Here is a 27,988-nt window from a genome sequence, read left to right as displayed (position 1 = left end):
ACGGCGGCGGCGGAGGCGGAGGCCGCTCCTCCGGGCCCTGCGGGCTCAGGTGAGGCGGGAAGGTGGGTAGGGGGGTCCTGGGGTGGGGGGGACCTCGGGGGTGGCGTCACGCCCGCGTCGCAGCCTCACCCCCGGCTGCTCGGGGCGGGGGGGTTGGGGTCTTCCCTCCTCTCTTCCCCTTCCCCCTCCCCTCTTCCCCTCCCCCGCCCTTCCCGGGGGCCACCGGGGGCCGGGACGTCCCGGTGAGCGCCCCGACTGCGGATTCCACCCCACCCCCTGCCGCGGCCCCGGGGCCTGGCAGAGCTCGCAGGAGGCGCAGCAGCGGCCGGCGGGGCTGGGGCGGCAGCTGCAAGGTGAAGGGGAGAGCGGGGCCGCCGGCCCGGGGGGACCGGCCCGGGGCGGGGGGGGCCGGGCCGCGCTGAGCGGGGCCTCAGCGGCGGCCAGCGGCGGAGGGGGGGGGCGACCGCGCGGCCTCAGCGGGCGCTGCCGCGGGCGGGAGGACGCCGAGCCCGGAGCTCGGGGGAGGCACCGGGAGCCGCCCGGCCCGGCCCGGCCCGCTGGGCCCTGTCGCGGGCCCCCCCGAGCTTCCCGTGAGGGCTCTGTCGCGCTGCAGGAGCGGGGCCCGGCTGGCGAAGGCCGTCGTGCGACCGCGGGAGCAGGGGCCGGCCCGGAGGCAGGAGCCGAGCCGGCGGGGGCGGCTTGGGGCGGCCCCGGGCAGGGGCGGGCAGCCCGGGCCTGGTTCGCCCGGGCCCAGGAGCGCTGGCGGGAGGAGGGTGCCCGAGCTGGGCGCAGGGTGGGGGCAGGCCCGGCCCGGCCCGGCCCGGAGCCCGACGGTGCGCCCGGCGCTGCTGCCAGGTCATCCCGCTTCTGCTGCCCGTGCGTGTCTGCTGCAGGCGAGCAGGAATCTGCTGTGGCTGAGCGGGACTGGGGTTGGAACTAACTGTACTTGCTAAATAGTGAAAAGCAGTTTTGAAAACTCATTTCTCCAACTTCGAGGGCCCGCTGGACTTCCAGCCCACTGGAAATACTGTTTTGGGGTCCATAGTGGCCGTGGGCCGGGCACGGCTGTCTGGGCCCGTCTGCTCATTCTGCTGCCATCGCTGCCGGAGCTGAGCAGGGAGCGCTACGTGTAAAAGAAACCCAGTCTCAAGTTCTTTAATAATAGGTAAGGTGAAGCTTCCCTGTGTCATAACGGCTTCTTGTTGGCCGTATCGGCAGCACTGGGGAATGTGCTGTGCTTGGGCTGTGAAGACTCAGAGAAAAGCTGGTGCGAGAGAAGCCGAGTCTGTTACAAGCTGCATTTGCTCATCTTTGTTCTCTTTATCCACCCAGGTGCTGCAGTACCGGACTCGGTGTCAAGAGCTGGAGCAGCACCTGGGAGCAGGAGGGGTGAGTGTGGAGGTTGCTGACTACAGATAGTGCGCGTAGCATTCGTGCACACAGACAAAAAGCTCCTGAAAACAGTGACAGAGGAAACCAAAGTTTCGCTACCTGGGGATTTAGAGAAGCGCTGTAAGTTTGCCCGTCACTGTTTTGTCCCGTTGCCATTCTTAGAGCAGCCAGTAGTCCCAGAAATGCCAGTCCAGAAAATCCGTTGAAGAAGGATTTCAATTTTGTGGAAGAGTGCTTTATTGCCAGAGTGATATTTGTCCTAGGTCTCAGGAGAGGGCTGTACTGCCTGTTACATTATATGGCTGTCTCTGAAAAAGGGTCGGCTGAAACACAGCATTTTGGAAGGCAAGAATGGTGGCGTTCAACACACAGAGCCGGCCCTCTGCTTTTCTTTCTGCTTGACAGCTAAAGTAAACCTAGGAGACAAAGGATAGGAGAGTATTCCCAGGCTTCAAGTCTAAGTGAGTGCTCACAGTGATGAGCTAAGGATACCCAGCTGTGAGAGTGTGACAGTGGGAGGCTGAGGGGAGCCACTCCCACTGAGTAACATCCTTCCCTTGCCTTCCCCTCCATGGTCAGGAAGCCACGAGCTCCTGAGGTGCCAAAGAAACAGAGGGGAACGCGGTGGATGCTAACAGTAGTGAAGGGAACACAAGAATTTGACTAAACATTTCCTTTCTTCTTAAGGGATCCCTTCCAGGCAGGGGGGAAGCCACAGAAGACCACAGCCTGGAGAAAGCACTGCTTCAAAGGTAAGGGGAAGAAGTGTTACCTTACATTTGGTATCCTGGATGCTTATGGAAGTGAGGAAAAACCTGTCGGGTTCTACCTGGTCTCCCCAAGGGAAGCAGTTGGGCAAGTTGTTTAGAAAGGAGAAAGGTCCACAGAATGTTCTGTGGTGCAGTAGTAGTGTTTCGTGCTGAATGGCTCTGTTTTGAGCAGGGGGTTGCTCTGGGTGACCTCCAAAGGTCCTTTTCCAGCCTAAATTCTATGATTCAGTAGGTGAGCTACTCAGCAGAGCCCCATTTTAGGTTGAGAATCAAGCCCTGACATGCTGAACATTTTGTGGCGCATGAGTTTTCCTGTTTGATTCTCCGCGAATAGCACACCCTGTGCTTATAACAGAGTCCCCAGTAGAGCACTTGCACCACAGGCATCTTCTGCCACATTTCTTTCTTTGCTTTTCTTTTTACCTCTGTTCAGGAGATGAACTGTGTGTGCTGTGTTACATATGTTGCAAACTAAGGTGGGAGAAACATGACTCACGTTTTGATCCAGAAACTGAGTTTTGTGCTTGTTCACAGGGTAGCAGTTCTTTAAATTTTGTTCTTGAAATGTTTCCTGGGTGGGATGTCAGTCTGTGGCCCCAAAGTCATAAGGCTGCAGCGCCTGGCTCTTCAATTTTCAGTGGAAAGTTTCCTATAAAGCTGTTTCCCCTATGTATATGGTGCTGTCTTTGTGGTGTGCACTTTACTGGGTCAGCAAGGTGGGGTCTTTGCTACAGGTCTTACCCAGTGTATTGTACAGACAGGGAGAGGCTTAAGGAGAAGGTGAGGGCAGTGGTGGGTACAATCATTGCAAGGGAAGAGGACATAGAAACTGAGGATAGTGGAGGAAGAGAGGTGGTCAGGACAAGGATGGAGAAAGGTGGTGCACCCAGTGATCAGAGAGCACGAAGGGAAGGCAAGACATTAGCTGTGGGCATCATCAAAGGAAGGGGGAATGAAACTGTAGATGGAAATTGAAGGCTCAGAGCAAGGAGAAGCAAATGAGTGTGCCATCACAGAGAGATCTTAGTTAATCCTAGAAGGCACTTTTACTGCCTCTCAGTTTGACAACAGTCAGCATTGAAGGAGTTGGAAAGTCACGGGGGTGCTGCCTGTGGACAGCAGTTGTTCCGTGACCTCATTGCTGTTTCTCCCTTTCCAAGGTGTGAGCATCTGGCAGACGTGAACACTCTCCTGCGGGAGCACCTCGATAAAGCCAGTGAGGTTAATTCAGCCCTTAAAAAAGATGTTGAAAAACTGACGGCGGATTGGATGAGGGCCCAGGAGGAGCTGGAATTGAAGGAGAGCGAATGGCACAGTGAACGTGAGGTAGGGATAAGGCTGCGGGAATGTCAGACGTGATGCCAGAGGGGAATGAGAATGCATTTTATTTCTGGCACAGGCGACTTGCTGTGTGAAAGTTGTGGCTCCATTGAGGCTGTGTTGGTGCTGACTGGCAGGAGGCAGGGGGTGAGATGGAGGAGTGTCATCAGACTGTGTGGATGGGAGATACCCCCCTGCTGTGACCACACTGCTCGGTCTTAAAGGCAAACGGTTGCTGTTGCTGGATGCTGTAGGGCAGTCCCACATGAACGGTCGTTGTTTCAACGGTTCCTAAATCGCTGTCTGCAGCAGTGCAGAGCAGAGAGGTCTGTGTGTTTTCAGACTCAGAGTAGCCAACAGCAGAAGAGGACAGGCCTCCCTTACCAGTAGCCTGTTGTAAGCAAATCTGACACTGGTCTTGGAGGGGCTTGTTTTTGTCTTCTTCCACCAAGACTGTTTGACACCTCTGCAGGGCGAGATGATGAATCGTGGTCAGTTTGCTTTGCTGATCCCCACTCCCACAGGAGAAGTGTGGATGTTCCCTTCTCTGAAGTCAGGTGGCAGGCCCACTGAGGATGCCTCTGTGGTACCTCTTCAGCCCTTGATGCCCCTGTTGGAATTGTTATTAAAGGAGACCTGGTGATGATGGTTGTGCTCTCTCCTATCTGAAAGACTTGTACAGTGACAGCGGAGGCTGAATTGGCATTTCTTGTTGTCTTTGCCTGTTTAGCTTTCTGACAGCTACTTAAGGGGTGAACGTAACCGTCTGCTCAGCCTGTGGCGCCAGGTGGTAACCTTCCACCATCATTTCCTGGACATGAAGACTGCCACTGACCGGTGAGTAGAAGTTCAGGCTGGACCTCTTGCAGAAAAAATGTAGCTTCCCTTCACAGCTGCTTTTTAAGCCTTGATGTTACTTTAGCTGCAGCTAAAGGTAGGATTTGTCCTTTGGCAGTCTGAAGCAGTGCCATTAAGCATGCTTTTGGCTATTTTCAGAATAATATTTTTTGAGCTGGTTTTCAGAGGACACCGCAGGGCTCAGGCTACAAGCAGTGCGGAGGCCCTGAAGAGATGAACTGACTCTGTTGATGTTTGGGCGTATTAACACAGACAGGGGCACATGCGGACACCTTGGAAGAGACTCACCAAAGCTGTGCGTGCAGCATGTAGAGCGGTCCCTTTCACAGAGTGATTAACATCTGCCTTAAATCTCACTGGCTTTCTTTTCTCACTGCTCCTGACGGAAAGGTCATTCATGAATATTATCTTTTTTTTTCCTTCTCATTTCCAGCTTACATTTATTCTGGTCAGTTTGTATCCATTTATTCCTGTAGCAACATTGTTGAGAGGAAGAATAGCTTCTTGACCCTGTTACTGCATTTATCCAATGTATTTTGCTTAGTTTGATACCTTCTTTTGATGACTGTTTTCTTGTTCTTGGTCTCTCTGAGGTTCCTCTCTCACAGCTGCCTTCTATGCAAACAAAACCAGTGTAGCCATAATAGTACATTCTTCTGTTGAAACTGCATGCGGTTTCAAACTGTGAGTTACTGTCAGCCATTTACCTTACTTGGCTGTAAGCTTTCCTTAATGTGCAGGGTATGCCCTGACCTACTAGTTCATTCTTGAAGCCTTTTGGCTGTTCCATACTTCTTATCTCTGAGGAGAAAATAGCCTCACTCCTCAAACTGTCAAATAGACCCATTGCTTAACTACCAAGATGTGTCCTGATCCCAGTGTCAGATGAATGGTTTGTCCCCAGCAAAGATGTCATCTTTCCTGCCAGCTTTTACTGCTGCACCATTAATGTGCTTCAGAAGTGAGTCAGCTGATAAAGACGGTGGTGTGAGTATGATCTCTTTCTTGATCCTTCTGCAGAGATTTGTCCGAGCTGAAGGCAGAGCAGATGAGGCTTTCTGGATCTGTACTTGTAAACTGATCCCGCCTGAACTCTGGCGTGCAGCTCTGGGAGCCCGTCAGTGTGGGCAGACCTGTCCTAAAGGATCAGGCACAGCAGCAAGCGGAACAGGAAACAAGCCAGAAGACTTGGGAAGTGATGCACTTACAAGTCAAGGGGGATCTGGAGAAGAAGGAGCTTCAGGACAGGTAAATGTGTTTTAAACTTTGCTTTTACCAACATTACCTTTTGTGGCTGCTTCTTGGATTCGTAGATGGGCTGTGTTCACGTTTAAAACACACCCATTCTGCACAGCCTTGTTTCTGTCCCTAGCCAAGCTATGGCCTTCAACAGCAGGATAGAAAAACACGTCTGACCGACAGAAGCTTTTGTAAGACAAGACTGGAAAAGAGATCACAGTGTATTACAGTGTTTTTTCTGTTACCTGGTTCTTGGTGAGAAGTTGAGACCAGCATAAAGAAAGCTGTGTCTCTTGTACAGCCCTTTTGCTACCCAGGGCTGTGCAAAGGAGTTGGGAGGAATTTGCCCAGGGCCATCCTAAGCCCCTCTGTACTGACAGTTCCTTACAAGACTGAGTGCAGAAGTCCTTTGGGGCAGGAAGGGCCATTTTGCAACATCAGGCATATTAACCTGTAGAGGTGAACGCTGCCTTTGCTGTATTTTCTGGGCTGAACTTTCTCTGCTGTGCTTCTGGGAGCTGCTTAGCTCTTTAGTGGGTGATGGTGTGCGGTGCTTTTGGAATGGCACGTGGACCTTCTCTTCTCAGGGTGACGGAGCTCTCAGCCTTGCTCGTACAGTCTCAGAAGCAGAACAAGGAGAAGGAGAAGACCATGAAAACACTTAACGACACTGTGGAGATTCTAGTATGTTTTACCTTTATTTGGGAGATGGCCCAATGTTTGTTCTCCAGCTTTAGCATGAAGGGGTGTGGTTTCCTCAAGAGAAAGAGTGGTGAGGACGCTGATGTGTGGGAGCATCAGGCACGTGTGAGTCAGCCCAGGTGCCAGGTGCAGACAGTGGCGGGGAGCTGCAGACAGTTCCGGGGGTTGCACCAGTGCTATTCTGCCTGTGACTAAATCTCCAGGGATCAAAGTTCCTTGGAATTGACAGCTTCATAGCAGCCTGTGAAAATCAGCTGTTGGTCTTTCTCTTCTTAGTTTTAGCAAAGAAGGAATTCAACAGATGTGGGAAGGAATATACTGGAATCACTAGGGCTGAGGCTTATCAGCACGACGATGCTGCTGAGGCTGGGAGCGCTGCAGAGGGGAGCAGCTCTTCCCTGCCCACTCTTTGCTTATTCTATTCTCAGGAAGCAAGTCTGTTAGAGAAAGAATATGAAGCTTCATTGACTAAAAGTGTCAAAGAAGAGAATCTTTCCCTCCAAAAGCTGATAAAAGATATAACAGAGGTGAGTGAGTACAGAGTTGGGACCACATCCCTGTAATTTGATTTAAAAGTGCTTGAGGAAGGCAAACGATTAGCCCGGGGAATAGATATATGTGTTTTATACTGTCTGTGTTTTCTGAGTTGGCTACTTGAAATTTGTGTTCTAGTGTTGCCTGGAGGCTTCTCCCACCTCTTGAGCAATGACTCTGTTGTTCTTTAGATTTTTATAAAAGGTCACTGACTGAATCAATGCACGTGCCAACTCTGCTCCTTTCACTCTGCATTCACTGACCATTATTATTTCCCCAGAATTGCAACTGATCTAACTGTTTAGGGCTAACTTTAGCTTAGTCCTAAACCTCACTCTAGGGAGGGGGGTTTAATCATCAGATCTTTTACACAGCTTCTCACAAAGTCAGTTCTTTCCCCTTATGTAGTCATTTTTATCTTCTTGTGCTACTGCTCAGAATAAACATTAGCTTTTTCATTGCTGTTTTCCAGTATTCATCAACTTCCTTCTTCCCTGGGTAGCATTAATATTTCCTTTCATTGCTACTTCCAGTGTTGACCCAGTGTTGACAGTGCTCCTCGTCTCCGTGGCTCTAAGAAGCTGAAGGAGACTAAAATCATTCATGAGAGCTTCAAGAAACTGAGCGTTCAGGCAGCCTCCAGCCACTTCACAGTTGTTTCTTCTTGTTTGTAGTAGCTGTATTCAGAAATCCCTGGAGCACTTGTGACCGCAGGGACAAAACTTCTTTGTTGACTGAAGAAATTGAGTTTTTAATGGTTTTCTAGGGTGAAGTGGGGGAAAAGGAGAAATAGACAAAGAAAATTAAGTAGAATGAGCAGAGAGTAACAGCTTGATATGGGCTTTCAGGTGGTGTTAGATGAATGTGACAGCGTGGTCACTGACAGCTCCCAGCAGGCAGAGTCTAACAACATCCTCTCTTGTCTGAGCTCTGTTGATACAGAGCGTGCCTTCGTATTGGTTCAGGAAGCACTGGCAAGGAGGAGAGGAGCAGCACAGGTGAGAATTTCTCCTTATCTTCACCACTGGCCACAGGCTCAGCTGCTAATGCCTTGCTTATCTTGAATCCTTTCCATTCACTTAGCCGGTTTCTTTCTAGCCATCCCACTCTTGGTACTATATCGCCTCACCAGTCTCACCAGCTCTGTGTTCTGCTGCTTTCTGTCTTTGATCTCCACCCCCTCATCACAACTTTTGCCTTCAGGTGAGCTGTCTCGCTGCTTGCTTCTCTCACAGCTCTCAGGAGCCATCTTCCCTGCTCCTTATTGCTTGTTTGTGCTTTTCCCTGCCCATTCCTTGCAGGCCCTAGAAGAAGAGCTCTCTGCCAGGCAGGACTCTTATCAGTTTCCTGCTGCACCAGCACAGGCAGCAGGAAGAGAAGTGCAGGAAGCAGCAGCAAAGCCTCGAGCAACTGGAGCAGGAATGCCCGACGGCCAGCAGCACCTGCAGTCTCTGGTAGAAGCACTCAGAAGGTGAGTGTTCCCTCCTCCTCCTGCATTCTGGAGGCAATCTGCTTCCAGTTCTGGCAGTTCAGAGGTGTTATGGGCAAAGAATTCGCCTGCCCTCCCCGTGTATGCCCCTGTTTGGCACTTCAGCATCCTCCTGTCACTACTTTTCCTGCTCTACTGTGAATCCTAAGGCTGTCTTGGAGACTCAGAGCGATGTTGGAATACAAGACGCCTCCCTCTCGACGTGCTGCTTCTCTGAATTCTGTTCTCTGGGGGCCCTTTGCTAGCCACGGCTTCTCGGTGAACGAAGGCAAAAGCCTGCCTGCCTTCCTCTGTCCCTCTCCAGTGACCTTGTGAGGGGAAGGGCAAGTTCTTCCTTACTGTGCTGCTCACAGCGCCAGCCTAGAGTGACTGAAATGGGATCCGTGACTCTTCAGGCCTGTTCATTCTTCTGACTGAGCCTTGTCTCTGCAGTGACTGTGCAAACCTCGAGAAAACCAGGGCAGAGCTACAGCAACAGCTTGAAGAGATGGAGCAAGAAGCCTCGTGTCTGTGTCAGAGTAACACTGAGCTGCAGCTGAGGGAAGATGCAGCCCAGGGGGAGAGGGTGGAGCAGCAGCAGAGGATGGAGAGAGCATGTCGTGGCCAGGAGCTCCTGTGAGCATTAAAGCTTCCTCTGGGCAGGGGTGGGTGCTGCCGGATGGTGGGAGGCCCCCCTAAAAGAATGGATTTTGTCTGCTCAGCATGTGTAGCACAGAATGGTGAAGGGAGCACGTGGGCAGGTCTGGCTCCCTGCTGACACAAGCAGAGGTGCCTCCTTGTACTTTCTTTATGGCCCTTGAAAAAAATCATTCCAAAGCTGACTGGAGTAGTTGATGACAGGCCTAAGGTGAAACAAGAGAGGTTCCGGCTGGATTTAAAGAGAACAAAAAATGGAACCATGAAGGCAATCCTGCAGCAGAACAGGTTGCTCAGAAAGGTTGTGCAGATTCCATCCCTGGGAATTTGGAAGCCCCAGGTGGATCGAGCCTTGAGCAACCTGGACTGATCTCATAGCTGACCCCAGGTCCTTTGAGCTGAAGGCCTCCTGGGGTCCCTGCCAGCCTGAATCATCCTGTCATCTTATGGTTATTGGATTGGAAATTCATACAGATCTCCCCAAATAGATTGCAGGCTCTTTCATCGTTTTGTTGCTGCAGGCAAGAATAATGGAGAGAATGTTAATTCTGGACTTTAAAAGTCTGTCTTATGCAAAGAAGAACTTTGGAAAGTCTGGTATCTAATGTATCAAAAAGAGGAGAGAGAGCTAACAGGCAGGAAGCCGTTAAGAGCACCTGAACTTTTTGGAAACCTGTGATTTGTGGAAACTTGTTTTACTTTCTCAATGATGAATGTTTCACTTGGGTCAATGACAAAGACTGATGCAGCGCTAGGCAGGAAATTACAGTGTTCTTTAGGGGTAAATAGAAAGCTGTTGCAAATCGTTCAAACTGCCATATCTCGGAAATAGTATGTAATCTTGGTTTTGGAAATGAGACTGTTTTTACATTAAAAACTTGTTTGTCTTTCCCCTTCTCATAGGCTGAAGGACTTAGCTGCACTTGAAGAAAAACATTCTTTATTAGAGAGTGAGCTGGTAGTTGCAAGAGAGACACTGGAGGAATCGCACCTTCAGAGGGATCTGCTGAAGCAAGAGAAACATGAGCTTACCATGGCACTGGAGAAGGTATGGTCACCTTATTCCTAGGCAGCACTCGTGGGAGAGGGAGTTGTGGTAGCAAGACCAGCACAGGTGCCATTTCTGTCAGTAGAAGACAGTGACGGTGTTGTTCTTCTTGCAAAAAGGGTGATCAGACCACACAGGCTCCTTGGTGTAGTTAGTCCCCACGTGCTTATTGGGAGTGCTGGACTGGGGGTGTGTCAGAGACACCAAAGGGGATCTGGAGTCGCTGCTTCAAGTCAGGGATTTTCTTGTCTTTGCTTTCATGTTGTTCTTTTGTCTCTTCAGGGAGAGCAGTCAGTGGCAGAGTTGAGAGGGGCTCAGAATAAGCTGGGTGCTGAAGTAGCTGTTCTACACGTTGCAGCAGCGAAGAAGAGCAGTGTCAATGAAGCTCTTGCACTGGATAAAGTGCGACTGAACAAACTTGTGTCGCAGGTGAGCGGTTGCCAAAGATCTTGGCAAGTGTTCGTCTGCAGCTGCTGCTGCTTTTCAGACTTCTTGCCTTCAGACGTATGACTGCCTGAATATGGAAATGTTCCTTTTTCTGTCGAAGCCAAACCTTCTCCATGGTAAATCTTACTGTATTTCATTTCCTCTGTGCTTCTGTAACTGCAGCTGGAGCAAGAGAATGAAGTTCTGTCGGGTAAAGTGGCTGAGATGGAGAGAGTAAGGAACTCTGACCAGGAGAAGCTGAGCTTGTGTGAAAGAACAAATGAAGAGCTCAGTGCAGAGAAAGCCCACCTGGAGCAGCTGCTGAAGAAAGTGGAGCGGCAACAGGAGGGGCTGCAGGTAGAGCTGAGGATACTGGCAGAGGAGAAGGCAGAAACCCAAGAGCAGCTCAGTCAGGTGAGACCAAACACCTGGTGCTTTCCGGGTGGGCTTTTGGCTGCTCGGCTCAGTGAAGCTCAGTCTGTTGGATTCTGCGGTGGTTTTGTCAAGGAGACACTTAGTAGTGCTGGAGGTCAGAAGCTTTGTTTACTGCCTTTTGGAAATGTGTTGATGGCTGGCAGAGCTGTTCTGCAATTCTCTCAGTTGTCCTCTGCTGCTACAGATGACTTCAATCCACCTGTCTGTGGTGGCCTCTTTTTTGGCTTTTGATAAGCTGCAGAGAGGTGATTTGTCTTGCCCATGAATCTGAGTGAAGCTACTACTCTCCCATGTGGCAAAAGAAGCAAACAGCATAGCTCTCCACCCTTTTTCTGAGTCAAAAAACCACGGGGTTGCATGTTTCTATTTATGCTTTTTGTTGTGAAGTCTGCAACTTTCAAAACTCCATTTGTTCGAGCCTGGAGAGCGGGACAAAACTGCAAGTCAATGTCTGCTGTCTTGTACTGCTAAGAACGGGAATGAGATCTTGAAATTGTTGAAATTGTATTTTAAGACATACATGCAACTTTGTGGCTGGACATATGCTTGGGGAAGAAGGACCTGGGGGTGTTGGTCAGCAGCTGGCTGATTATGAGCTGGCAGTGTGCCCAGGTGGCCAAGAAGGCCAATGGCATCCTGGCTTGTGTCAGAACTAGTGTGGCCAGCAGGACTAGGGCAGGGATTGTCCCCCTGTGCTCAGCACTGGTGAGGCCACACCTTGAATACTGTGTTCAGTTTGGGCCCCTCACTACAAGAAAGAATTTGAGATGCTGGAGCATGTCCAGAGAAGGGCAACGAAGCTGGTGGAGGGTTTAGAGCACAAGTCTTATGAGGAGCAGCTGAGGGAACTGGGGGGGTTTAGTCTGGAGAAGAGGAGGCTGAGGGGAGACCTCATCGCTCTCTACAACTACCCGAGGGGTTGTAGCGAGGTGGGTGTCAGTCTTTTTTCCCATGTAACAAACGATAGGACGAGAGGAAAAGGACTCAAGTTGCACCAGGGGAGGTTTAGGTTGGGTATTAGGAAAAATTTCTTCATGGAAAGGGTTGTCAAGCCTTGGAACGGGCTGCCCAGGGAAGCAGTTGAGTCACCATCCCTGGAGATACTTAAAAGCCATGTTGATGTGGTGCTTAGGGACATGGCTTAGTGGTGGCTTGGCAGTGTTGGGTTAACAGTTGGACTTGATGATCTTAGAGGTCTTTTCCAACCTAAATGGTTCTTTGATTCTGTGAGCTGTTAGAGCCTCTTCAGGCTTTGAGGAAGATGAGAAATAGGTGATCACACAAGACTCTTCACTCTGGACTAACTGATTTTGATACCCTGGAAAAAGAGCTTGGGAGAATCATGTCACTGAAGGAGACCAGGGAGTTTGTCATCATTTAAATGTCAGTTTCATAATGTACAACCTTGGATATTATGGGATAACTTTGAGAGAATTGTTTGTTTCTGATGGTCTGTTCTCTGTTAGATAGTCAGTCTTGGAGTCCACGGTATGTTTGGCAAATACCCATCAGAGGTGTTATATTGAAGAAAAAAGCTAAAAAATCATGGTTAATCTTCAAGTTTGAATACCAGCAAGGTATATTAGACAACTTCTTTGTGTGAAACAAGCAAACAGTGTTGTTGACATGAACTGCTGTATGAATAGAGTCTACCATCTCTTTGGCTGCATCAGCCAGACTTTCATAAATCACCCCAAGGGCTGTTTCCCTGCCCAGCATCACCTCATTGCAGCCAATGCACTTTGATCTTTTTTTTCAGAAGGAGAAACCATGTGTATTTTCATTTTCTTCAGCGAGCAAAGTTGCTTTTGCTCAAACTTTTCTGAAAATTTCCAGCACTGGGATAGATTCTGATAGAGTTCCAGTTTGCAAGGTGGCAGTTCTGGAAGATGCCATATTTTTGCATGCAAACACGTAGTCTGGTGTATTTATGTTTGCTGTGAAGGGGCTGTGTGGTCCCAGGCAGCCCAGCGTGGCCATACTCATCACTTTCAAGTTAACAGTCCCAGTGCCTTTTGGCAGCCCAGGGTATTACCGTGGTATAGAGCAGATGCTCTTAAACTTTCAGCCCGCAGTACAGGAGCTCTTTCTCCTCCAGCTGATGCAGAAGTGGCACTGGCTGGCTCTGCACAGAACTCCAGAGAAAGGACTCTGTCTTTTGTCCTGCTTTCACGTTTACCGCCAGCAAGAGTCAGCTCGCAGCGGTCTGAGCAGCTGTGCCAGGAGTCCTCTCGCCAGGGGCACGCACTGGCCACGGTGTCCAAAGAGAAGGAGTTCCTGGAGCATGAGAAGGCTGCCCTAGAGGTGCGACTGGCAGCCCTGCAGCGGGGCAGACGAGGCCTTTCAGAGTAGCTGGCAGAGGCCAGGTAAAGGCGGGGAGGAAACCCTAGGCAGGACATTATATAATGGCTGTAATTATAAAGGTGGTAATCATTACACGAGGATTTACTGCATCCTGTGTGCTTTTCAAATGTGTTCACCTTCCACGGGCAGAAAATGAAAGAATCTGGAGCAAAATGAAAAAAGTATACTATGATTTTAATGTTGTTTTCCTGACAGCTAAAACTAGCAAACATCTCCTGGGCCTTGGGCTCATGTTTATGCCCCCTTGCACATTCCTGTGTGAAGTCCAAAGCAAGGCAGCTTGGCTCTGAATTGAGTAATAATTAAACCCTGCAGACGTTTACTGAAACTGAAGCTTCTTCTGGTTTTGGTTTCTTGTTCTATGCATTTGAACATAGATCTTTCCTTATCAAGTAGTTGGACTGTTGATGGCTGTTCCATGCAGACGTTGTGAGTAGGACACTGCCATCTAGGGTGGAGCCAGAGGCTGGTGCTGCAGATCTCGAGGGCCTTCTGGTTGGAAGCTAAGTCTTGTTACCTGTGGTGCAGGACCCAGGGCTGGTTACACCAGCATCTGGGAAACCTCTTTTGAATCCTCACGTCTTTGAGGATTCTTGCCCATCACTGATGTCTGCGTCCTGTACTCCTTACCACCTGCTGTTTAGAGACAGATGTCGTGGAGAAGTTACACAGGGAAGGAGCAAGATTCTGTCCTTCTGCCTTTCTAAGATCATATGTGACAAGTTCTGCTCAGAAAAAAAAAAAATTGAGTTGTTTGTCCTCCTTGTAGGTGTTTTTTAGAAGACTCCTGAACTTGCAGAGTTGTACAAATGATGTTTTAGACATTGTTTCTCATGTTTCTTGACTTTTACACTGTATTACTCCAAAGTATGTCATTAGGATGGCTGATAAACACCTATTTTGACTCAGTATGTTTCTTGAGAGCTGCTGCTTCTTCTGAGCTCCAGCTTCTCTTATTTGATCCAGCTGAGTTATGTTTGGTCAATTATTGGGCTGTTACTAAACTATTAAATATTCAGCTCCTTTTTAAAAATTTTTTGAAAAGGGATACATTTTTTTTAAAAAAGGTAAATTAGTTATGAAGAACTTTGACAATAGATAAAAATTCAGCAACTGTTTTTGCCAGATGTTGTTCTCAAGAGCCTTTTGTTGTCACAGTTTTGGACTCTATCTTTTCTGTTCTGTTTTAGAGACTGATTCTATTTATCCTAAAATGGAGCCTATTTACTGTGGACTGCCAGAGACTGGCACAATCAGAAATATGTGCTTGTTCTCCTTCTTGAAGATACACCCTCCATTGTCCATCCAAGTAGTGAAATTCTACTGCTGTGGTTTTTATGGCATCCCCGTACTAGTGAGGCACTGCTGTGTGTTGTAGGAACCTGGCACACAGGGCGCTGTGTTAGATCAGGGAGGTCACTTCAGCTCCTGGTTCCAGAACCCTGCATGTCATACACAGCAGTTGGTTGAAGTCTGTGGTTGTAAGAATTTGGCTCTGCAGTACTACAGCTTCCATTTTAAAGAGCAACAAGGCACTTGGGCTACTGCCTACTTAAATAGCAACACTTAGAGAAAAGCAGCAAGTTTGTCTCTTGAACTTTCAACAGTTGAAACTGAAGGCTGCCCGTCTCTCCTTTCAGGTGGTCCTTGTTCAGATAAAATCTAGTTCAGATTTCTTACGAATGCTGCTCCAAGCGGGAGATCTTACTATATCATCTTATGTATTTCTTGAGTCCCTTTTAAATACAAGGAGTCTGGAAAGTTACTTACCTATAGCTACACTGTGAACAGCATTCAAAAAGTCACGAGTCATCCAGGGAGATACTCTTGTTCTGTTCCCCTGCAGAGCAGCTTGGAAGCGCTGATGAGCTGAGAGCTGTGAGCAGAGACCGGGCTTTTGCTTGTTGGCCCAGACTTTGGGCACAGCTACCCGTGTGTCAGCCAACAGCAATTTCAGATTTGGCCATTGAGATCAAATTCAGCTGGGCTTTCTGTGTTATGCTAGGTCATAAGCAAAGCCTGGGCATTCCCCTGGAGGGGCCTGCATTGCTATTTTAAATGGAGAAATATGCTTTCTGTATACAAGTTTCCTTGCAACCCATTTTCCGTACTGAGGGGTAGGGATCTTGTGGGCATAACTCTCAGTGGGCATCAGGAGCAACAAACTCATTTCTCTCTGTATTCACAACTCACAGGTCAGTGAAGGAGACACTGGAATCCAGCCTGTTTGAAGCTCAGCGGCACTTATCTCAGCTGGAGATCACCAGGAGTCAGCTTGAAATCCAACTTCACACAGTCACACAGGCCAAGGAGGTGATACAAGGTGAGAGCCTCCTGTTTCTGGTGATCCCCCTGCTAGGGAAGATGGTATAAAAATAGCTCTGTGTCCGCAGTGCTTCTGAGGAGTGAAGGAGATGGAGGCAGATCTCTTCTGCACTGGAGTTCAGATGGCTTAAGGTCAGTGAAGTCAGAACCATTGTTTAGACTCTGAATCTTGTCATTTGTCCTGTTTGCAGGGGAAGTGAAGTGCCTTCAGTGTGAGCTGGAAGCAGAGCGATCTCTAATGAGGCAGGAACGGGAAAACATGGTACAACAGCTCTTGCAGACAGAACAGCAGTATAACAATACCCTCAAACTGCGGCAAACTGATCATGAAGTGGAAACAAACCAGCTCCTGCAAGACCTGGTAGGAAACAACGTGCTTCTGAATTCTTCAAGCAAGCTTTGTGGGCTGGCTTTAGAAGACTAATAGCCTGAGTGTGTGAAATGGGAGAAACCATCTGTCATAGGTCACACCTTGCTGGGCCAGGCAGATAATCCTAACCCCTAACCTGTAACCCCTAACCCGTAACACTAACCCCTATCCCCTATCCCCTTACCATAACGCCTAACCCCCAACTCCTAATCCCTACTCCCTGACCCCCTACCCCCAGCCACTAACCCCCCTACCCCTAACCCTGACCCCTAACCCAGACCACTAACCCCTGCCCCCAGCCCCTAACCACCTAACCCTAACCTGTAAACCCTAACCCCCACCCCTAATCCCCACCCCTAACCCCTAACCTCCACCCACCATGCCGAACCCCAACCCCTAATCCCCCTAAACCCTAACCCCTACCCTTAAACCCCACACTCAGCCCCTTACCTCCTACCCCTAACCCCCAAGCCCAAAACCCCTAACCCGAACTGCAAACCCTAACCCTAATCCCTAACCCCCTAAACCTTAACCCTTACCCTTAACCCCCACCCGCAGCCCCTTACCTCCTAACCCCTAACCCCAACCCATAACCCCTATCTCTAACCCTAACCCCCAAAACACCTAACCCCAACCCCTAACCCATAACCCTAATCCCTAACCCATAACCCCCAACCCCTATCCCCTAACCCCCACCCACCACACCTATCCCCTATCCCCTTACCCCCACCCCCTACCTCCTAACCCCAACCCATAACCCCTATCTCTAACCCTAACCCCAAACCCTAACCCTAATCCCCAACCCCTAGCCCCCCATCCCCCCAAGGCCCCCGATCCCCCCAAGCCACCCAGCCCGTAACCTCCTAACCCTACCCCCTACCCCTAATGCCTATACCCTGATCCCCAACCCCTAACCCCTAGCCCTAACCCTAAACCTCGTACCTGAAGGCATGTGAAGACCCCCAGGATTCTGCCAGGACAGTAGAAGCAGCCACAGATTCAGTGTGGGCCTAAGGCGAGTTTAGCTGGAGTTTGGGTGCTCCCCACCCAAAGCCTGGCAGGAAAGGGGTAGGATCTTACTAGACTCCTGTCTGCCATGAAGTAGACTCCTCACATTGCTACCAACTGCAGTCACGGGAACTTTCTCCCTTTCTTTCTGTCCTGTCACCATCGTCAGAGGTGTTACCTCTGGGCTTGACGCATGTGGAACAGGCCCCTTGTTCCAGGTACCGCCGTTTGTGGCCTGTCTTGTGACTGGGGCATCAGGGTACCAGTCTCTTTCTCGCCCTGCAGTCCATCTACATCTTTTCACTGATGGAAAGGGATGTGAGCTTTGAAAATAGACTCTAAGAAGAGAGAGAAATCCTGAGGAGACAGGTGCTAGGAAACAGGCAGCCATCGGAGAGAGGAAGGTAACATCTCCTTTTCATAATGGTTGGACTCAATGATCTTAAAGGTCTTTCCAACCTAAATGATTCTATGATTCTTTACCTGCTGACCCGCCTTTTAAGTTCCTTGACAGGATGTGATTTATGGAGAGCACAAAGCTATTGTTGTGCACTGTTGAGGTGGGGGATTGTGGGAGGGATGAAGCTTCACATTTGTTTTGAGGAGCGTGGCTGGGACTTCACCTTGAAGTCTTTTCCTCCACTCCTCAGGCAAGCGAGTGGGAAGGGCATCGTTCAGAGCTGCAGAAGATACTGGAGCAATGGGAAAAAGAGAAGGTGGAGACAGAAGGGGAGCACGAGAAGAAGCTGTTTGATATGAAGCAGAAAGTTGCTACCATGCAAGCTCAACAAGAGGAGGAATGAACCAGAGTTGAAAATGCCAAGCAAGAGGTAAAGACTGTGAAAGGAGAATTTGTGTAGCTTTTTTGCAAGGCTAGAGCCGTGGGAGATGTCTGGATGTCAGGCTGTGTGGAGCATGCCCTACATGTTTTCTACATTGAATTTGGTGAGGTGAAAGGCAAGCAGGGTTCTCTTTGGGACTAGGAGTGAGACCTGTCAGAGGAAGCCAGGCAGAAGCATCACCTTTCAGTTGAGATTTTTGTGCTGCTGTTGTGCTGGGTTTTTTAAGACTTACCTCAGAGTATCTTCACAGTTCTCTTAACAGTCCTCTTCTGATCTTTACTGATACATGCTTATAACCTTAACTTCATTAAAGACCAAACTGAATTTGTAGCACTGAATCCCCATGAGGATGGGGTTTTTGTTTTTGGGGGGACAGGGGGACATGGCAAGATTGTTGACAAAAGAAAAAGAATTTTAAAGACTCCTCTGAAATATTTCTGAGCAGTCAAACAGGGGTGTCTTCTGGGCTGTTTTAAGTCACTTGCTGGTAAGCTATTTTGTGCCCAGATCTCCTGTGCAACCCTGTCACACAGTGAGAGTCCTCCTTGTGTCCCACCCAAAGTCCTCTTCACGGAGTCTGCCTGGGGACTGCAGTACCCCCAACTGTGTCTACAGGTATTGAAATGCCAGGGTAGTGCTCAGAGATGACAGTGTGTCCCTGCCATGTCAGTACTTTACCAAAGTCTAATGAATACCTTAAAAATGAAGTAATTTTCACCAAACCCCACTTGAAATGCATGAGTTTTCTGAAGGAGCTGCCTCGCTTCAGCCCTCTGGCAGCCCTGCATTTTCTCTGCTGCTAAGTAGGTGTAAAAGTTGCTATTGAAAGACAAACAGGACACAGCAGAAGATGAGGGATACCCTCACCAGCAAGGCGAGACATTTGAGAAGTGCCACACGTTTTCCTGTTAGATGTTTGTTGGAGGTTCAATCACAGGGGGACTGTGGCTGGACCATGTTCATACTGCTGGTCTCACTTAGGAAGCTGTGTCTGCAAGTGGGCAGAGAAGGGCCTGGGAAAGCAGCAACACAGCACTTTGAGAACACGTCAGCCCGTCGGTGTTGGAGCCTTGCCACACAAATTCTGTGTGGGAAGTTTAAACCTGTCTTCTCTTTGTTTGTGTGCAGGTCCTGCAAGAAAACGAGTGTGAGAAGAGTGCTTTATTAGAGACAGTCTTTGGACTCAGGGAGAGCTAAGAGAAGCCAACCAGCAGCTGGAGAGCTCAGGCAGGAGGTGAAGGAGCAGCACGAGGATGGGCAGGTAAGTCTGAATAGTAGGGTGGGTTGAAGGAACAGGCCGTTGGCAACTGGACGTAAGCTGAGAGAGGCCGAGAGAACCAGCTAACAGAGTGAAGGGCAGTAACAAGGAAATAAAGCCTAAGTGCTGTGACTGAGGAGGCAGGGACTGCTGCAGGCACTGAAATCACAGAGCCTGATGAGCTCCAGAGATCAGCAACAGGAAGGAAGCGTACAGTGGAAGCAGAGCTGGGTAGAAAAGCAGAAGTGGCTGAATGAATGTGATTTTTGAGACAGAAAGAAGAGAAAGCTGAACCTGATGGCAGGACCCAGTAGCTTGCTCTCCATTTGTGTTTGCAGAACATCACAGAAAAACTGCAAGCAGAGCTGCAGGAAACTCAGAGTAAGATCAAGGCAGTGGAGAAGAGGCACAAGGAAGAAATCAAAACCATGAAAGAAGAAATTAATGTCCTCCTTCAGCAGAGGGATGATCTACAAAACCAAGTGACTGAAAACAGCAATAGCTACTCCACTCATCAAACAGGTGGTCTCTCCCCTGGCAGAGCAGCAGGTGATGGGGTAAGTCCCTCTGGCTGCCATCACACTGTGGTCTCCATCTCAGCTGGGCTGAAGGAGACTGACTGGCCAGCTGCTGCCCTGGACAGATGGGCTACTCTTTTTGCCTGTTTGCCAGCACTCATCAGAATGGATTTCTGCTGGCCTGTTACTGCTAGCCTTGTTTTTTAAGGTGCTTTTTCAGATGAACATGGTGACCCACTTAGATTTTTAAACAAGCCAGCTGTATCCATTGTGAATCTGGTACTTTCATGAAAGGGTGAAATTTAAAGTTGTTCTTTCCCTTTCCTCACAGTATATGATATGGCTGATATGGCTGACAGTGGCAAGCTGTAGTCTTTGACTGCTTTGTTGTGTTTTACTTGAGGTGGAAGAGTTGACATCTCAACTAGCAGCCTCCAAAGAGTCCCAGCAAGTGATTGGCCGCAAAGCTCAGCAAGATCTGAGTGAGACACAGGAACTGTCAAGGCAGAAGGTGCTGGAGGCTGTGCACCTCCAGAAGATCCTGGAGGAGAAGAGGAGTCAACGGGAGAAGGTAGAACATCAGAACAAGATGCTGCAAGTGTGTTTGCAGTCTTTGGAGGGGGAAAGGAGTCGATGAGGAGAAGTGGAGCGTCACAACACAGAATTTCAGGCTTCCTTGAAGGTCCTAGAGAATGAAAAAGCCAGGTAAATGAAAGTCTGTGAAACTCTCTATTCTGTTTAATGGATTCCCTCTTTCAGATCTTCACATATCCAAGTGGCTCTGGCAGCATTTCCTAAAAAGCAGAGTTCTGAACTATCCATGCAGATATGTTTCATTCTCTTGATGTGGTGTTTCATTTTCTTTTAATCCTTCAGTTACAGTTTTTCTGAAGACAGTCGCTTTTGGAGTAGTCCTTTCCTTAAAATGAGGTGTTGTTTTGTTAGGTTGGCATGTTAATGATGTTAAATGAAACTTTCAGGGGTTTCAAACCTGAAACACACCAAAGGAGGCAGAACGAGCTGCAGTATAATGAGCTAGATACATCCATCAGCTCTGTCTTGGGTCTGGTAAATTTTAAACATTTGGGATCTGTATCAGTCTTCCATCCTGATGCCTTTGGTTAAAACCATGATTTTGAACTAAGCCAGATTCCCCTCTGAGGCACCCAAGAAATAAGCATGTTTCTTATTGCCATCTCTTTCCTCATTCCTCAAAAAATCCCAACGGGTGTCTGGAAGGGCTTGAGCAGGGTCCCTGCCAGGCTCAACAGTTACAGATGTTACTGACTTTCCAAGGAATGCAAGAAAGAAGAGAAAGGGTAGGTAGGGTACTTCACCTGGTAAAGTCTTGCCAGCCTTCAACATACACCTTCATTGAAGAAGAGAAATAAAAGGCTGTGCCCTCTTGCTTGCCCCGTGAGGGATCTGGCATCTTATGTAAGGATCTGAGTATTTTCTCCAAACCTCCATTACTGCTTCTGGTATCAGCCTTCATTTCTCTAGCTGAAAGTAATGTGGGTGCTGCAAGTCTTAGGAAACTCCGCAAAGATCACCTGGCTGTCAGTTGCTGCTGTTCCTACCAGGACATACAAGTTAGGGGAAGAAAATGTCTCTTCATTATTGACAAAACCTCTCCCTTGGAGTCTCATTAGTCAAAAGAAAAATTTTCCTCTGCCCTAATGTCTTCATTTCAAGACTTTGTTGTGTTTCTATTCACATTCCCATCTCAAAAAAAGTAGGGTATTTAGCCAATAATTCACCTTTCTTCTGTGGAAAAAAGTGTAGTGGGCACGTGCTTGGGTGTGGTTGCCAACCTGGCTGAGGACTAAACAAGCAGCCTGGTTGTTCAGACAAACCTCAGCAGACGAATCAATTTTCCCCTTGGTGGTGGAAGTCCTAAGAGTTTATTAAATGTTATATACCCTGTAGTAATGAGTTGCATGCTCCGACTTTCAGGCTGTGTCTCTGGAAGAGAAGGAACTCAAAACCCTGGAAGAAAACAACCTTGCCCAGCACAACAAGGTGTCTCAGCTTCTTTCTGCTCTTCACCAGGCCAGGCAGCTCCATTCAGACCACAGAAGAGAAATACAAGAGCTGAACAACCAGGTGACCTGTGCACTAGCATCCTCTTCTCCAGGGACATAGAATACCACCTTCAGCTTGTAGGCCTCAGCTTGTTTTCCCTCCCAACAACGTACACTCCTTCTGTGTTCTGCCCAGAGACTGCACACTGAGGCTGGATCTGCTGTGTTCTGCCTGGGTTTTCCCCGGTTCTCTCATGGTTCATGGCATTAAATGTCTGAGGAGAAACAGAAGACTCCTTTGGAGCTTCTCAGTATCTCTGTTACACCCAGATGGTGTTTCTGCCTCTGCCAGGCACTGAGCAGTCTGGTGAGACAACATTGGTTATTGGCAGTCTGTGGGAGCACTCCCGTCTCGGCCATTCAGCTGGCATTGGGGAGGTGCCCCATGAAGGATGCCGATTGTCTCCCCTTTGCTTCTAATCCCAAGCGTCCCTGGCAGCCCCGCTCTCCATGCAGGAATGCTTCATCTGCCACCTCACCCTGCCAGCCAGCCACTCGCACCCTCACACACACAGAAGCCTTCATTTCTGAGGATGGAAGGCACGAAAACCTTGACCGTTCCTTTGGGGATGGGGAAACTTCCTTTAGGCCCCTTAGCCTCCAGGTACCTGTTTGTAGCTTCTTTTGCTCAGTTTGAATCCTTGCCCTCGTGCATTCTGTTTCCAGTGTGGTTTTTGGTTTGAAGTAATTCCTCCTTCGCCCCTTCCTCTAGTCCATCTCTGGTGCCTCAGCAGCAGCGCTGTCCCTGAGCGCTGTGCGTCTGTGTTACAGGTGCAGTCGCTGCAGGAGGCAGCGCTGCAGAAGGAGGCTGGCCTGGCAGCTCGGGAGGAGCAGCTACTGCGGGATCTGGAGGAGTCCCAAGCAGGCGAAGGGTGCTCGAGGAACTCTCTATGCATGCTGGAGGCTGAGGTGTCTGGCCTGCGTTTGAGGCTCTGTAGCACAGAGAGCAGAGCACAGGCATTGGCCACGGGGTGTCAGCAGGCCAACAGTGCCCACCGCGAAGCCCGATCCCAGCTGGACAAACTGCACTTGGTTCTCCAGCACACGGTCTGTGACAGCAGAGACTTAGTCCTTTGGAGTTCAGGCAAGTGTGGGGCTGGGTTCACAGGTCTGTAGGCGGGTATAGGGGAGCAGGTACAGGGGGAGTGGTTCTTTGTAATCCTGATGTGACAGACCTGTCCTTTCAGTTTAGGCTGATTCAAGTTTTGGGAAGTCTTGAAAGCCTGACATCCCTGCAGAGACAAGTCCGTGTTTGTATGTGGAAAAATGACCAGCATCAGAATGAAATAGGGCCCAAGTCACAGGGCACGTGTGTCCTTCCTTGAGACAGTGCGGACATTAGTGGTCATCAAAATAATGTTAGCCCGGGACACACATCTTGCTGTAACACGAGCTCTAGGACGACGTCAAAGGCACTGCCACCTCCTCCTGTGCATAAAGAGGCCTTGTTTGTTGGAGACCCTTTCGGTTAAAGCTTGCAACAGAATGGCTTCTCTCTTCAGAACAGGCTCATGCCAGCTGTTTCCCAGGCCAGGGACCTCCCTGCAGAGCTCACAGTGGACAGAGTGGCCGCAGCCCTACAAGATCTGCGTCAGCACCTGGAGCAGACTCAGCAAGATCTGGTAACTTGTGTCTAGTGCACCCAGAAATCCCGTCCTTCTGCTGCACTGAACTGACAAGCAGAGTGCCAAAGCCAGAATGGATGTAAGTTCTTGTGTGCCAGGTTGGCTTGCTGCCACGGGGGAAAGGAGAATCCCCATCCCATGTACCATTACTGTCCAGCTGCCCCCTCCCACCTTGGCTGTTTCTGCCTGTGTGTTTGTACCTCTTTGTCTCCTGCCAGCAGTGGCTCTGTGAGGTGATGCTTCTCTTCTTAACTCTTCCAGAAGGATGCAAGGAAGAAGATACAGGACTCGGAGCTGGAGCTGAGCAAGAGGCAAGCTGAGAAGGAGTACTTCAGTGCCTGCAATCAAGAGCTGCAGAAACAGTTGGCTCAAAGCCAGGAAGGTACAACTTCCCTTTTCCAACCCACTGACCCCATCTTGTCTGACCAGTGGGGATCTCTGATACCACGCAGGGGAAAAATGCAGTGCCCAGAGATGGGAAGAGGAGAAAAACAACAAGCCTGAGACTTATCGATAGAACTATCAGGGAAAGATTTTTGTAGAGAAAGATCCAGTGTCTGGCAGTGCATCTGGCTGTGTGACTGGTGATAATGTGCAGAGGTGGTGCCTTTCAGGTCCCATGTCACTGCTAAGTAGATGTAGCGTGATGCCTCACAGTATCCTTCTCTGTATGGTCTTTAAAAGCATCAACCTCAAAAAGCCTTGTCTTTATCAACTTCCTTTTCCTCTTAGATGGCAGATTCACAAAGCATTAGTTCAGTGTTGAGTTCCTGTGTTATTGCATCCTTTCTTCTGCTGCTTTTCCTCATTCTCTGGTACCTAGTGCTTCTGCATCCTTCTTACCTGTTTTCTTGCCGATACTGATTAGGCGTCGGACTTCACAGCCATACAAAACACAATTTTTTACTTCTGTAGCCTTTGGTAACATGTTCATGTTGTGTTTATCTATAAACTGGTTTTCACATGTAGCTAGTTGCCTTTTCCTCTAATCTCCAGGCCATCCCAGAGCCTCCAGGGCTATTGGCCTCTCTATATTATAGCTGGACAGACATTCCTTCTCCTTTCTCTGTCATTGCTTTCCCACTCTCCACACCAGAATTGGGTTTTTATCTCATTGTCATGTTTTCCTTGTCCCAGACTACAGGAACAGGGAGGTGTGGGCATTGCTCGTTGCCTCCCCCACAGGCTGTTGCCTGCTCATGTAGAGCCTTTACCTGTTCAATATTTCTTCATGTTCCCTCTCTGAGATGGAACTGCTGATCATTTTTCATAGAGTTTTCCAGGCCTTAGATCATTGCTTTTTTCTGGAACATTCATAGTTTTTACTACATATGTTACATATGATAAAGCTTATATACTTGAAATTCTGCCATGGGATGGATCCCGCTTGTCCCACTAGTCAGTTCTTTCCATCCTTAGCTCCTGTCTATTAGTTTAGTGTATTAGTTTAGTTTTAGTCCTGTCTATCTGTAGTCATCCTTGCTTCAGGTCTCGGTACTGGTGTGATGCTCAGTGGTTTTTTCCTTGCCGTTGTCCTAGTACCACCAAATATTTCCTTTCTTCTTTTTTCTGCCAGTGCACAACATATTCCCCTAGCTTCGTTCTTTTGAACAAATGCCAAAGCACATCTTCAAGCACAACGTTGACAGATCTGTTTTTTTCTGTAAAGTCTCTTAAGTCTTCCTGGTCAGTGAACTGTGTCATAGTCAGTCTTCACTTTTGCTGCTTCTTCCTTTTCCTTTAGGACACTAGATCTGACTCTCACCTCCTGTCTCTGCCCGTGTTTCACTGATGTCAGTTCTACCTGCTTCTCACACTGTGGGTGATGTGCTGCCATGCCCTTAGCCCTGCCCTTTCAACTCACAGAAGAGCAAGCACGTTTTCATATTCTTCTGAACCTTGCCACTCTCATTCTTCTTTTATTCTCTGCCTGGAAGTTTCCTTTATTTATGTGTGCTTTGAAAGACCTTGTGGGCTTAGGGCCTGGAAAACACAGACAGGCGGGTAAGAAAATGATGTTTTCTCTGTAGGATGCAAATCAGTTTGGTTTTGCTTTGCTTGTCATCTTCTCCTTCACCTTTCCTGCTGCAGAGACACAGATGGCAGAACGCAAGAAGAACTCTCTACAAAGTGCCTTGCAGGAGGAGGCTGCTGCTCTAAAGGAGGAGACTGTGACTCTACATCAAGAGGTGGCATCTTTGGAAATGAAACTCGAGACCACTGAGAAGCAAAGAAAGGATGTCCTGGTGAGGCTGGCAGATGCCATGAAGAGCCATTTCTTACATATTTTTTGGCCTTCTGTTAATAATTTTAAGGAGCAACTTTTTCCAGTGGAGATCTGATTTTAGGTGGTCTTGTACAAGTGCAGTTGAGATCTGAGAAGGTAGAGAATATGCAAATGCTCACCAAGCTTCCCTCATTTTCCCCTTCCATTCAGCATTCCTGTTTCCCAGACTTGCTTTCGTGCCAGGCCAGGTAAACTGAATTAGCAGGGTCATCACCTTGGGTAAGAGAAGACAGTCCAGACAGGAGAGATCATTAAAATGACCAGTATCACAGACTTTGTGGAGAGACCACAGACCACCATAAGAGCAGAAGAATATTGTTTACATCAGTGGCTGTTTTTTAGTTTAACTTTTCCAGTTACATCCTTCTGAATAAGTAGGGAAAGATGCTGTAGTCATATAAAATTCAGTTAAGATTCAGGGTGTTTATTTTCCTCTATTTTGATGATTTCTCCCCTTGAAGCTTAAGTCAAAGTAATTTTCAAACTTGTCTCTATATACATTGCATGGTTTGGGCTATTATTTGTGTCCAAATCCATATTTAGATTTCTAAATATCTGGATCAGAAAAAAGGGGTGAGAATACGAAAGTTTGCTAATAATAGAAAGCTGTTCAACGTTACCACTGAGAGCAGACAGTGGGAAAAAAATAGAGACATTTGAGAAACAAAAGTGCTGAGCCATATAAATATGTCTGCCTGCAAGGGGTCAGCTAGTCCTGATTTGAAACACAGAATGACAGTCTGTGATCTGACCATCACTCCTTTGAGAGGGCACAGTGCGGTTCTGGAGGATGGTACCGTGAAAACACTACACAGTAGAGGTCCAAAAAAACCCCCAACCCCAAAAATGGGAAATCAAATGTCAGGGTTGTTGTCTCTTCCCTTTCTCCCTAATAGAGAGAACATCATTGTGCCACTGCCTAGATCATGCTTAGTCTGGACTTTAAATCCTGGCTGCAGTTCTGGTGGCTCCTCCCCAGAAGAACATCCCAGAAGTTCAGAGAAGGGCAAAAAGGCAGATAGGCCAGTGGGACTCTGAGGGAGGAAATAGCCATCCTGCAGAGAATGGTTTCAGAGAGGGACACGGGCCGGTTTCATCATCTATGAAGGATTCTGAATGGGTTTCCCATAAAGATATGGGAATATATATTCCTACAAATAGATGACCTGCTTGGCCAGAGAAACCATGCTTGCAGCCGGCAGGTTTGCCTGTCTGTATAGCTCCGGCCGGAGACCATTCACCTGCTAGAATGTTTTCTGTCAAGCCCAGAGCTACTGAAGGAACTACGGAGCTTGCTGTTAAAATTACCTCAAGTGCAGAAGCTGGGGATGGGTAATTGGTTCTCTCTTACCTGGGCCAGCCTAGCCAACATGTTGTGGTTAGCATTTGGCATGGAAAGGAAAGGGCACAACTGACCAGAGTAATGTACTAAACTTAGTAGTATTGTGTCATGATGGCTGAAGAGCAGCTGCACTGATGGTGCTTAGAGGATGCTTTCGGAGATTTAGACTTCTGAGGTACAGCTTTTCCAGTGTATTGAAAGGAATTGAATTGGTCCCCTTGCCTTATCTGGTTAATGGCTTCCTTGTGCATTCAGGATGTACTTGTGCAGTGGTCCAAAAAGCATGAAGGCAAATTTGTGTGGATTTCTCCGAGGTGATCTGGAGGAGGGCCCCTAGGAAGAGAGTGTGTTGTCTTGGCCTGTGGACCAGGAGGAGAAGGGACTTAGCACTGTCCATGCCTTGGGCCGGTCACTCTCCCCGACTTGTTGATTCTGGCCCTTCCAACCCTGATGTGGCACCAGCTCACGTAATCCCCTCTCTGTACCCAGCAGGCTGCTGCAGAAGGGGAGCAGCTCTCACAGCTCTCGGAGAAGAGACTCCTGTCGCAGCAGCTGGAACGTCTGCAGCAAGCAGTTGCAAGGCTGGAACTTGAGAAGACGGAGCTGAAGCAACTCATTGCTGAGCTCAGGAGGACTCTTGAGCAGGTAAAACCAGCTTTCACTGCCTCTGCAAAGCCTCATGGTCCTCTGGAACACAACACAATTCCACAGACAGCACTTTGGAGTCCTCTGCTTGTTTCCTTCCCTCTCCCACTTTCCCCTGTGGACACACACTTTGGTATTTTCTCCCACCCCATTGCCTTCACAAATGCACATTCACGCCAGTACCACCCCTCTTGCCCCAGTGTCCCCATATGCACACACTTGTCACTCTCATGTCAGGAACTGTTTCCTCTTGCTCTTTCTCTTCCACAGTCTACTTTGAGTGCTTTTTGCCCTCGCTGTTCTCTGGTGCAGTTACAGTCTCTGAGCAGAAATCTCCTTGCTGTGATGTCCAGAGGTCCTTTCGCTCCTTGTTTGGTGGCAGCTTTCTGTGACCCTTTCTCCTGTCCGGTGTGCAGGTGGAGCATGAACGGAGGAGACTGAAGAGATGTTGTCGGTCGCTGCCAGATGCAT

At 48.8% G+C, this 27,988-nt stretch overlaps 1 pseudogene; it reads left to right on the top strand.

Moving 5' to 3' along the window:
* The first annotated feature begins 1 nt into the window (after position 1).
* LOC141918785 (uncharacterized) lies at positions 2–27,958 on the top strand (annotated as a pseudogene).
* The last annotated feature ends 30 nt before the right edge of the window (positions 27,959–27,988 follow it).

Source organism: Strix aluco, chromosome Z (genome assembly GCF_031877795.1).
Source record: "Strix aluco isolate bStrAlu1 chromosome Z, bStrAlu1.hap1, whole genome shotgun sequence".
NCBI lineage: Eukaryota > Metazoa > Chordata > Aves > Strigiformes > Strigidae > Strix > Strix aluco.
This window is presented reverse-complemented; position numbering and strand designations above follow the sequence as displayed.